General features: G+C 41.2%; 1 protein-coding gene and 1 long non-coding RNA gene across 2 annotated transcripts in view; one reads left to right on the top strand and one right to left on the bottom strand.

Moving 5' to 3' along the window:
• LOC117942468 (uncharacterized membrane protein C3orf80 homolog) overlaps positions 1-321 on the bottom strand; it is a 1,688-nt gene extending 1,367 nt beyond the window's left edge. The window contains exon 1 of the mRNA XM_034867933.1: positions 1-321. This exon is cut by the window's left edge and continues 1,367 nt beyond it. The gene's annotated coding sequence lies outside the window, so the exon portion shown is untranslated.
• A 3,787-nt stretch (positions 322-4,108) lies between these two features.
• The window catches only part of LOC117941807, an 18,963-nt gene continuing 14,537 nt past the window's right edge, over positions 4,109-8,534 (top strand). The window contains exon 1 of the long non-coding RNA XR_004655977.1: positions 4,109-4,141. This is a non-coding gene — a long non-coding RNA (uncharacterized LOC117941807). The remainder of the gene's footprint in view (positions 4,142-8,534) is intronic.

The following is an 8,534-nucleotide window of genomic DNA, read 5'->3' as shown; positions in this document are numbered from 1 at the left end:
CCCCCGCTGAGGACGACCTGTCTGCTGTGGTATGGGCGATAGGAGTGGAGCAACAGCAGTGGCTGGGATGAGGATCCTGAATAATCTTACATCATTATTACGTGAAGTCATTATAAGTCCTAATGTCGGTGCATCCCACAAAAAAGGTCCAAATCATTTGAGATTGTCACGTTCAACCTTTCCTGAACTTTCCTGCGACCCCCAACTGTCGCAGCAACCCCCTCTCTCTGATAAATGCAATGTTTGCTGCAGAGCCCCATGGTTTATGTCGTGTTGTGTAAGATTTAGTAGAGACTCCTGTACATTAAGGAGGGATGTCAGCCACAGATGGGAGGATGAGAAATCCTTATAGTCACCATTCTGCAATGGTTGGCTGTTGGCGTCCTTTAGGTAGGTCTACATAAAAGCAGCAACCCTGCACTATGGAATTAAGACTATTTATTACATGCAAACGTCCTAAAAATGGAATCTAAATACAAGTGAGTACTATTGGCAAAATCCTCTTTAAGTAAAGTTCTCAGATTGCAGGGAAATAGTTCATGTGAGTGTTTAAACTTACAATATATTGTTAGATTATAATTAGTGATGCATTCATGTGTGAGTAGCATTTTGCTGTTCTAGTTGAAGTGGAGCTGATCATTTTATCTTCTGGTTGGTAGTTAAATCTGTAGACTACTAGTGCCTCATAGTGAGATCATCCTATGTGTATGTAATCTGTAAAGTAGCTTTTCCAATTTAAGATGGTACATACATGAACAGTAGTGGAGCATTTTGTATTGTAATTAAGTACAGTACTTGACTAAATCTACTTAAGAATCCCTGCAAATCCATGGACTCTTCACACACTTCATGATCCATCATCTCCCAAAGACCATTGTTTGAACTCGTACCCTGTACTGGATCCTGCATGAACACGGTTTCCAGATGTAACCAGTAAGGGTGACGGGCCCTGATGTAAGGCGCCGACAGATCTACCCCTCTCATAAAAAATGAATAGTCCTTGCAGTGTGGTTGTAATGGCCCCCTATTAGAAGAGTGTCTGGATTCACATTAGTCCAGCATCACCCTAGAGGACCATGTGTCTGCAGCATTAAAGTACATAACCATAAAACTTCATCTCCAGTTTAAACGACAGTCTCCTGGTCCAGCGTGTTAATTTACACTAAATATGTCTCTTTGGATAACTTCCAAGAATGACAGACGACTCAGTAAGCTGCTCTACAAGTACGGAATAATAATTAAACCAGTCTGCATAACTTGTACTGTGAAACCTTGACTGTGAATACTATCCTACAGTGGTTGTATAGATTGGCCAAGGTCACTTTTAGGGTCTAATGTCCTTATTGGATTTTAAAATGTCCTAAGTGTCTTTACAGACTTCAACTTGTTACTACATTTCAAATAAAGGGGATCAGAGTAATAAGATATGGGCTGAACACTTTTTTTGTTCTCGTGGTGTTAAATCACGCAGGGAATCCTGGTAAATTGCAGGCACATTTTACCCCCCTGTCCTCATGTTACTCTTTGTCACTAATAGCCTGTATTCTTTTCTTTTCTACACAAGGCCTAATGCACAATACACCAAATTGAATTATCGGAGCATTATGATGTGAAATCCAGTAGAAGGGTAACATCATACAACCTTATTTATGCAGCATCATATTTCTTTCTGCAATCTGCATCAACTGGGGAAATGTGATCTCAAGGCACCCTTCTAACCAAATAAACAAATAGACAATCAATAGCCTGTGGACGGTGGCTCTGAGAGAAACCCTTTCTGGTCCTTTGTGTTGAGGGCTTTCCCAGCACTCCTGCTGCTCACTGGGCTCTTATTGACAAGCATAGGGAACAACTGCTATTTTTAATCACAGCTTCTGCTCCACAGCGTCTGGGAAACGCTGCTATCTTCACTGTATAGAAGAAAATGTGAGACCGTTTTGCGTTTTAATCCCAGCCAAATCAAACCCACGTTTACAAGTATGAAGATCATATAAAAAATTGAGAAAACGCACTTTATTCGTCCCGAAGATAATTGAAAGTGGAAATGAAAGCACATAACCTTCAGTAATATTTTCTATTTTGATTTTTTTTTTACTGATCAAAAATATATCTAAATGTACTCCCTTCCTTTTCCTCGTCTTCTTTCTGTGACTATGTCTCCGTCTCATTCTGTTTCTATCGCACCACATCCTGCCTCTTATTCTCTCTTTCGCTGAAATCCACCACAAAGCTCTTGTGTGAGTAAGATTGATCAAATAATCTTGATCTCTTTACCCATCTCTTTCCTGTTCTCCATCCATCTAGGAGCAGCTTTCAGCAATGCATTTTCATGAAGCATAGTATAATAAAGTATAGTTTCTTTGCTCTGACAGAAGTCATGTGACTTGTGAGTCCAGGGTGACCCTTACCAGATGAAAATCGGGCTTACTTAATGCACACAAGGAGAGAAGTAGATGCTGGTGGAGAAAACAGGAGGACTGGGATAAAAAAAGGCAAGTTTACTTCTGTTGCGTTAACTGACACAATCAGTTGAAGCTGCAGCCTCCTGTATGGCTAACAACACCCCGATTACACACTGACTATACTGCAGCACTGTAATAAATGTGCTTTGCTGTATGCTTCCATTAATCTGGTACAAAGGTCTTTTGTGTTGTGCTTAATAATTCAGTCTTATGGGATCCATTAGCCCCGTGCAATGATGAATGCCAGCGTTCATTTTCATGTGTCAGAGACGTTGATGTACGAACTGCCCAACTGTCAATGTCACGGTTATCGCGTTTGCATCAATTATGAAACAAAGAATGCCTTGTCAAGCCTCGGGCTTTGTTAATGGACCCACTGAGGGTTCTGGGTTTTTCTCTTTATTTGCACCAGAGCAGAAGTCACAACCTCAAGGTTGCTGCCCTTAAACCAAGTTCAGCCTCTGTAGCTTCTTTCAACACATGTAGTAACGTGTCACAGTGTGTCCATACATTCATCTGATCGGTTGTGTAAGCACATATAAGAAGAGTTTTGACTGAATTTCCGTAGGGGATAAATGCGTGCAAGTTCTGGCTTGGCTTGTACAATTTGTGTGTGTTTGTGTGTGTGTGTGTGTGTGTGTGTGTGTGTGTGTGTGTGTTTGTGTAAATACTGTATCGGTGGAGTTCTTAGCCCGGAATCGCAGGATACGTGTGTGGGTGTCACCAGCGTCTGTGTATTCCCATCAGCTTGAAGTCTAATAAAAAGCAGGGCCTGCAGTCAGTGTAGATTGTGTGAATCCAGAAAGTCCCACACCACAGCTATTTCACGCCCACGTACTTCCTCTAATCTTATCGCTGTGCTGGCTCGGAGCTTTTTACGTGTATGGGATTGTGTGTTTATTGAGAGTATTGGGCAACTAGATTTGTCTTTGTAAAGTTTTAAGCCTTCTTGTCCTTTCTTTGCGATGACTTCAGAGGGACATGGGATGTGGAAGCGAGAAGGGAGACACAGGTCACGGGACAGACTTCATTTAAAAGACTGTGTAGTGTGAACTTTGAGCTTTTCCTCAGACCTCATCTGAGCAAGCGTGTGGATGTGGTCAGTTCTAGCAAATATGATTGTAAGAAAGTGTTCGCTTACCTTGATGTAGCTTGCGCTCTCAGCGTGTAGTTTTTGGCTTGGAGAAGAATCAGAATCCTTTTGAGGAGAAATTCTGCTCTAAGATGCCAAAAAAATCCTTAACAGAAGAGAGAGGGGGTAAAATCCCTTTTCTGTCTCAGGGGAATCACTCTCAGTGCTCCATCTGATGGGTTGGGAGGTTTGTGCTGAGCTGGGCTTTTTGACTTTATAGTGAATAACTGTATAAGGCTGCCCTATGCTATAACACACTGCTATCACTTAGACAGGTTTGATGGGTAATATAGCACTAAGTGATTTGACTCAGTATTTTTTGCTTTATGTTCAAATTGTAACATCATGTTGCCAGGAAAGATTTATATAGATATCATCCGCTGTCTTTTACCTTTTGGGAATGTACTGTCCCCCAAAGTGCCACAGCCTTAACCAACCCCAAATCCTAAACTTAACTTATGTAACGCTGTGTAAGAAATAATTTATTAGTTAGCTTTTAATTAAGGAAGGATGTTTTACTATTCATGAAGAGGGGAGCTGGTTTTCTGTTGCATTAAACTTAACAGCCAAATTTTGAGATTGTGTGAGATTTGTAGTGTTCGTTCTCAAATCTATTGATACTTTTTATTCTCTTGCCTCTTTTCTCAGGATTAAATTCTTTGAATTTCACACAAATCTAATACACACTCTTAAACCTCAGACAGATTTAACAGAGGGAGGTAAGTGTGGAGCTATAGGGGGCATTCACACAGCTTTTCCTGGACTGCTAAAAGCCCCTAACAACAAAGGTAGCCCATCTACCCAGCTGCTGATGACTCAGTTACCGGGACTCACACACACACACACACACACACACACACACACACACACACACACACACACACACACACACACACACACACACACACAATGCAGAGATACACCTGGAGGTTAAAAATAGGATAAAGTTTTCCCATTCCCACATGTTTTAAATAGAGGCGGAGGGCAGGGGATTTTTGACCCCCAGCCTCCACACTGCTGCGCTGAGTCACTCTTAAAGGAGGGAGAGTCTGCGTCTCAGAAGGTGACTAGACTACGGCCTAAGTTGCATTCCTCCTACCAAACGCCCACATCACATCCCATGACTCGTCCTTCTGTGGCCCCTGAATGCAGAGTTCCCTGAGGGCTCTGAAATAAGGAAGCAACAAAGCCGGAAAGATACAAAAGAAAAAGAAAGGGGCCATGAGACAACATACATCACACAGAAATGCTGACAGGCTTAGTATAAAATAAAGCATTAAGTGGAGGGTTTGTGTAAGAGATGGGAGGGTGTAAAGTAATGGGAGGGAAGAAAGGGAGAGGGGTGGTCAACTCAGAAACTCACATCCATGTTCCCCAGAGACCATGCAGACACTAAACTAATCTCTTTATCCCCCTTTTTGCCTAAATGATTGCCTCCATTCCTCTGTTTCCTCCATCCGTGGATGTCCAGAGACAGGAAATCTGTTTATATGTGAAATTGCACAATAATTAAAGCCAATCCCTTCTGGTGAACGTGGGAACTGTGAAAGAGTCCCAAGACCTTCTTAGTTAGACCATGTAGGTGTCAAACACTGACAACATCAAGGACAGATGTGCCTAACATTTTAGAAAACACACAGTTTCCACATGATGCACATGTTTTTGGCACAATGTCTTTCACAAAGAACACACACCACAATCGTTGCACAAAAGTAAGTCTAACCACTAGTGTGTTAGGCTTAACTTCTACTCCATGCACTCTTTGTTAGGTCCGTCGTTACAAATTTATATTGTGCAAAGACACAACAAATCCAGAAAGCCTTTACTTTTAATTGTAATCAGGATGCCAGGGATCAAGTTAAGATCAAATGCAATGCAATGCAGTGCATGCCAATACCAAATATGTTGTAATTATGTACATGTGTACTCTATGCAATGCAGCTACAAAATAAATGGCAACTTGTATTTCAATATGTAACTCAATAAGTGTAACATTGCTGAAAAAAGCAGTGGACCTTTAAATGTCTATCAGATGGATTACTGTGACATTTGGTACAGACATTCATGATTCCCAGAGGATACATCTTACTGACTTTGTTGCATCCTTGTCATTTCCCATACAGTAGTGCAACCATCAGACTGACGTTTGTGGTTTTGCGTGACATGTCTCCACAATGGCTGAATGTATTGCCAAGACATTTGATTCAGACGTTCATGTCCCCCTTTGGGATAATTAGTAATAACTTCAGTGATCCCCTTGACTTTGCGTCTAGCACCATCATAAGGTCAAAATTGATTGAGACCAGAATTACAGCATGAACTTAAAAAACTTTCAGACATTCCCATCTGCCTCGGATTGTACTTTGTTTTTAGCTAAATGCATGGTAAAATTAGTAAAGCTTACCATGATAACACACACACTAAGATAATGATAAACATTTTACTGCATCAGCATGTTAACAATGTCATTGTGGGCATGTAAACATGCTCAACTTAACATTTAGCGCAAAGCACCATTTAGCCAAAGTAATACCCCACAGAGTTTTTAACATGGCTGTAGACCAGTGATACTCAACTTACAGCCTGCAAGTCGAGTAATAGGTGGCCCGTCAAATATTTTCTAATTCACAATGAAAATTTATTGAATCATACTAGGAACTTTTTTTTGTACTTTGAAAGAAGAATAGGTGCCAGAGTGCAAATAAAAGCATGAAAATAGATCTTGTTTAACAAAAAAAGGGCCAGGGCAGGATCCCCGCCGAGGTCCGAGCTAAGCTAACTGGCCATTGTCATTTGTCATTTTGCCAAAGTGGCCCTCAGGCAAAGCAAGTTAATATCCTGTCTTATAGACTATTGTTCTTTGATCGCACAAATGATTGAATTTAAATGAATTCCCCATATCAACAGTTGAAATAAAAGGACATAATGTCATCCTGAAGCTTTTCAGAAACCGAAAGAAGCTGTTGCAGTTGTAGCGCATTTTGAGAAATGTGACAAACACAGAGGGGCTTAAAGGGGAGGCCGAGCTTTATTTTCTCATCTAAAACACAGCACACTGAAAATAGAGAACAAAAGAAGTGTAAACTGTGTGGGTGAGATGAAAAAAAACAACACCAAGGGACTCATAAAACTAAATCTCAACCCGGGTGGAAAACACGATGGCAACGGCAAAAAAGAGGTGACTGCTGAAAAACAATAAAATGTATACGAATAAAAATAACCAACGACAAATATAGACCTTGGATAATGAACATGGCATCAAAGGAAAAGCGGGTCAGGGGAAAGTTCAGTCCCCAAGTCACTGGCGTTTGAATCCAAGTCCAAGAGTTGTCTGCTAATAAAAACAAAATTACACTTTACAAAACATTTTTCCTTGTTGATTTAAAACCCGATTTCCGACTACGCCGCTGCTCTGTTTTCGTGCTTTTGGGCTTCCAAATGGGAAGTTTTATCCTGCAGATTACACAGGACTGCCAACCTTAAGATTGAATGAGGTTGCCTTGTAGGTTAACAGCAGCCACAACTCATCCGGTTACTCCGGATCTCGCCAGTGATAACAGATGGCAAAATGGCCCGTTGAAACTGAAAAGATGTGGAGTTCCTCATCTCCAGAGTAAGTGGACACCTTTTTGTGCACACGTATGTGTGAATACGTGTATGTTAAAAAGGGAATGTTTGAGCACAGACAAGGTTATGGGGTTTCTTCTTGCCTGACCGAGTGTCCTTAAATGTGAGTGACAGTGTCTTTTGGTGTGATGTTTTGACGGTGTCTGTCTGATGGATAAGGAGTCTGCACAATGAGGGCTCATATTAAGCCTCTAGGGTGTGTGACATCATCGTTTCCAAACAGGTTGGTCGATCTGTTAACAAAGCTCTGCCATCGCACCCACCCACGCACACACACGCATACACACACGCACACGCACTCACACACACACACACACACACACACACACACACACACACACACACACACACACACACACACACACGCTCAGTTTTAACTGAGCCACAGTAGATTAGATTGATAGATAGATTAAGGTTATTCTTTCCCAGTACCTGTTTTAAAATATACCTCGGTTCAACTTTTGATGGATATATAATTATCAGGGTGTTAGTAAGTCTTGAGTCTAAGTGATGTCTCAAGTCTGTGAAACTTTACTTGCAAGTCAATAAGCATTCTTTTCCAGTCTATAAATGCTTAGCATGCTAATTACAAAAAAAGTGGAAACAGTGTTAAATGTCTAGTTGGAAGTAGTGAACCAACCCATCTCTATGTGAGTGAAATGCACTTTTTGCATTTTTTTTACCCACACTACACAGCAACATTGCTCCATAGATTACAACGTCCACAAGTCCACCACGTTGGTCCTGACTGATATTTTTAAATTGTGTACAAGCATTCTTGATTAGCAGAGGTTAACTCTTGACTTTGGTGATCTCCTGAGTTTTCCTATAGCGCCACCGGCAGCTCAGTGTTGTCAGCAGTGAAATATCTCAACCTCATTTTGTACAGACAGTCATGGGTCCCATAGGATGGATCTAAATGACTTAGACGATCTCCTGAGTTTTCCTCCAGTGCCACCATGACGATCACGTTTGTCATTTTGAGTAAAAGGTCAACGCAGTAAACTAAGCTCAAGGCACTGCTGTGCTGTGCCTCAGTACAGCGTCCCAGAGCAGCTCGAGTGGCTTTAGTCTTAGACCTGGTATTTATTGATTTGAGGTCAAGTCTCAGCTCTTTATCTCAGGTCAAGTTGAATCTTCAGGCAACCGAGTCTCAAGGTTGACGATCCCAAGTCATAAGATAATTCTCCAGCTCTGATCATTTTATAGATTAAGTAATTTGAAGGACTCCTTCTCTTCTTCTTCTCTTCTTCTTTCATAGTTCTTTTTATTGAATTTTAAAATGTACATAGATTCAACACACACCCCCCCCC

Source organism: Etheostoma cragini, chromosome 3, assembly GCF_013103735.1.
Source record: "Etheostoma cragini isolate CJK2018 chromosome 3, CSU_Ecrag_1.0, whole genome shotgun sequence".
Lineage (NCBI taxonomy): Eukaryota > Metazoa > Chordata > Actinopteri > Perciformes > Percidae > Etheostoma > Etheostoma cragini.
The sequence above is the reverse complement of the archived record's forward strand: the minus strand, read 5'-3'. Positions and strand labels throughout refer to the sequence as shown.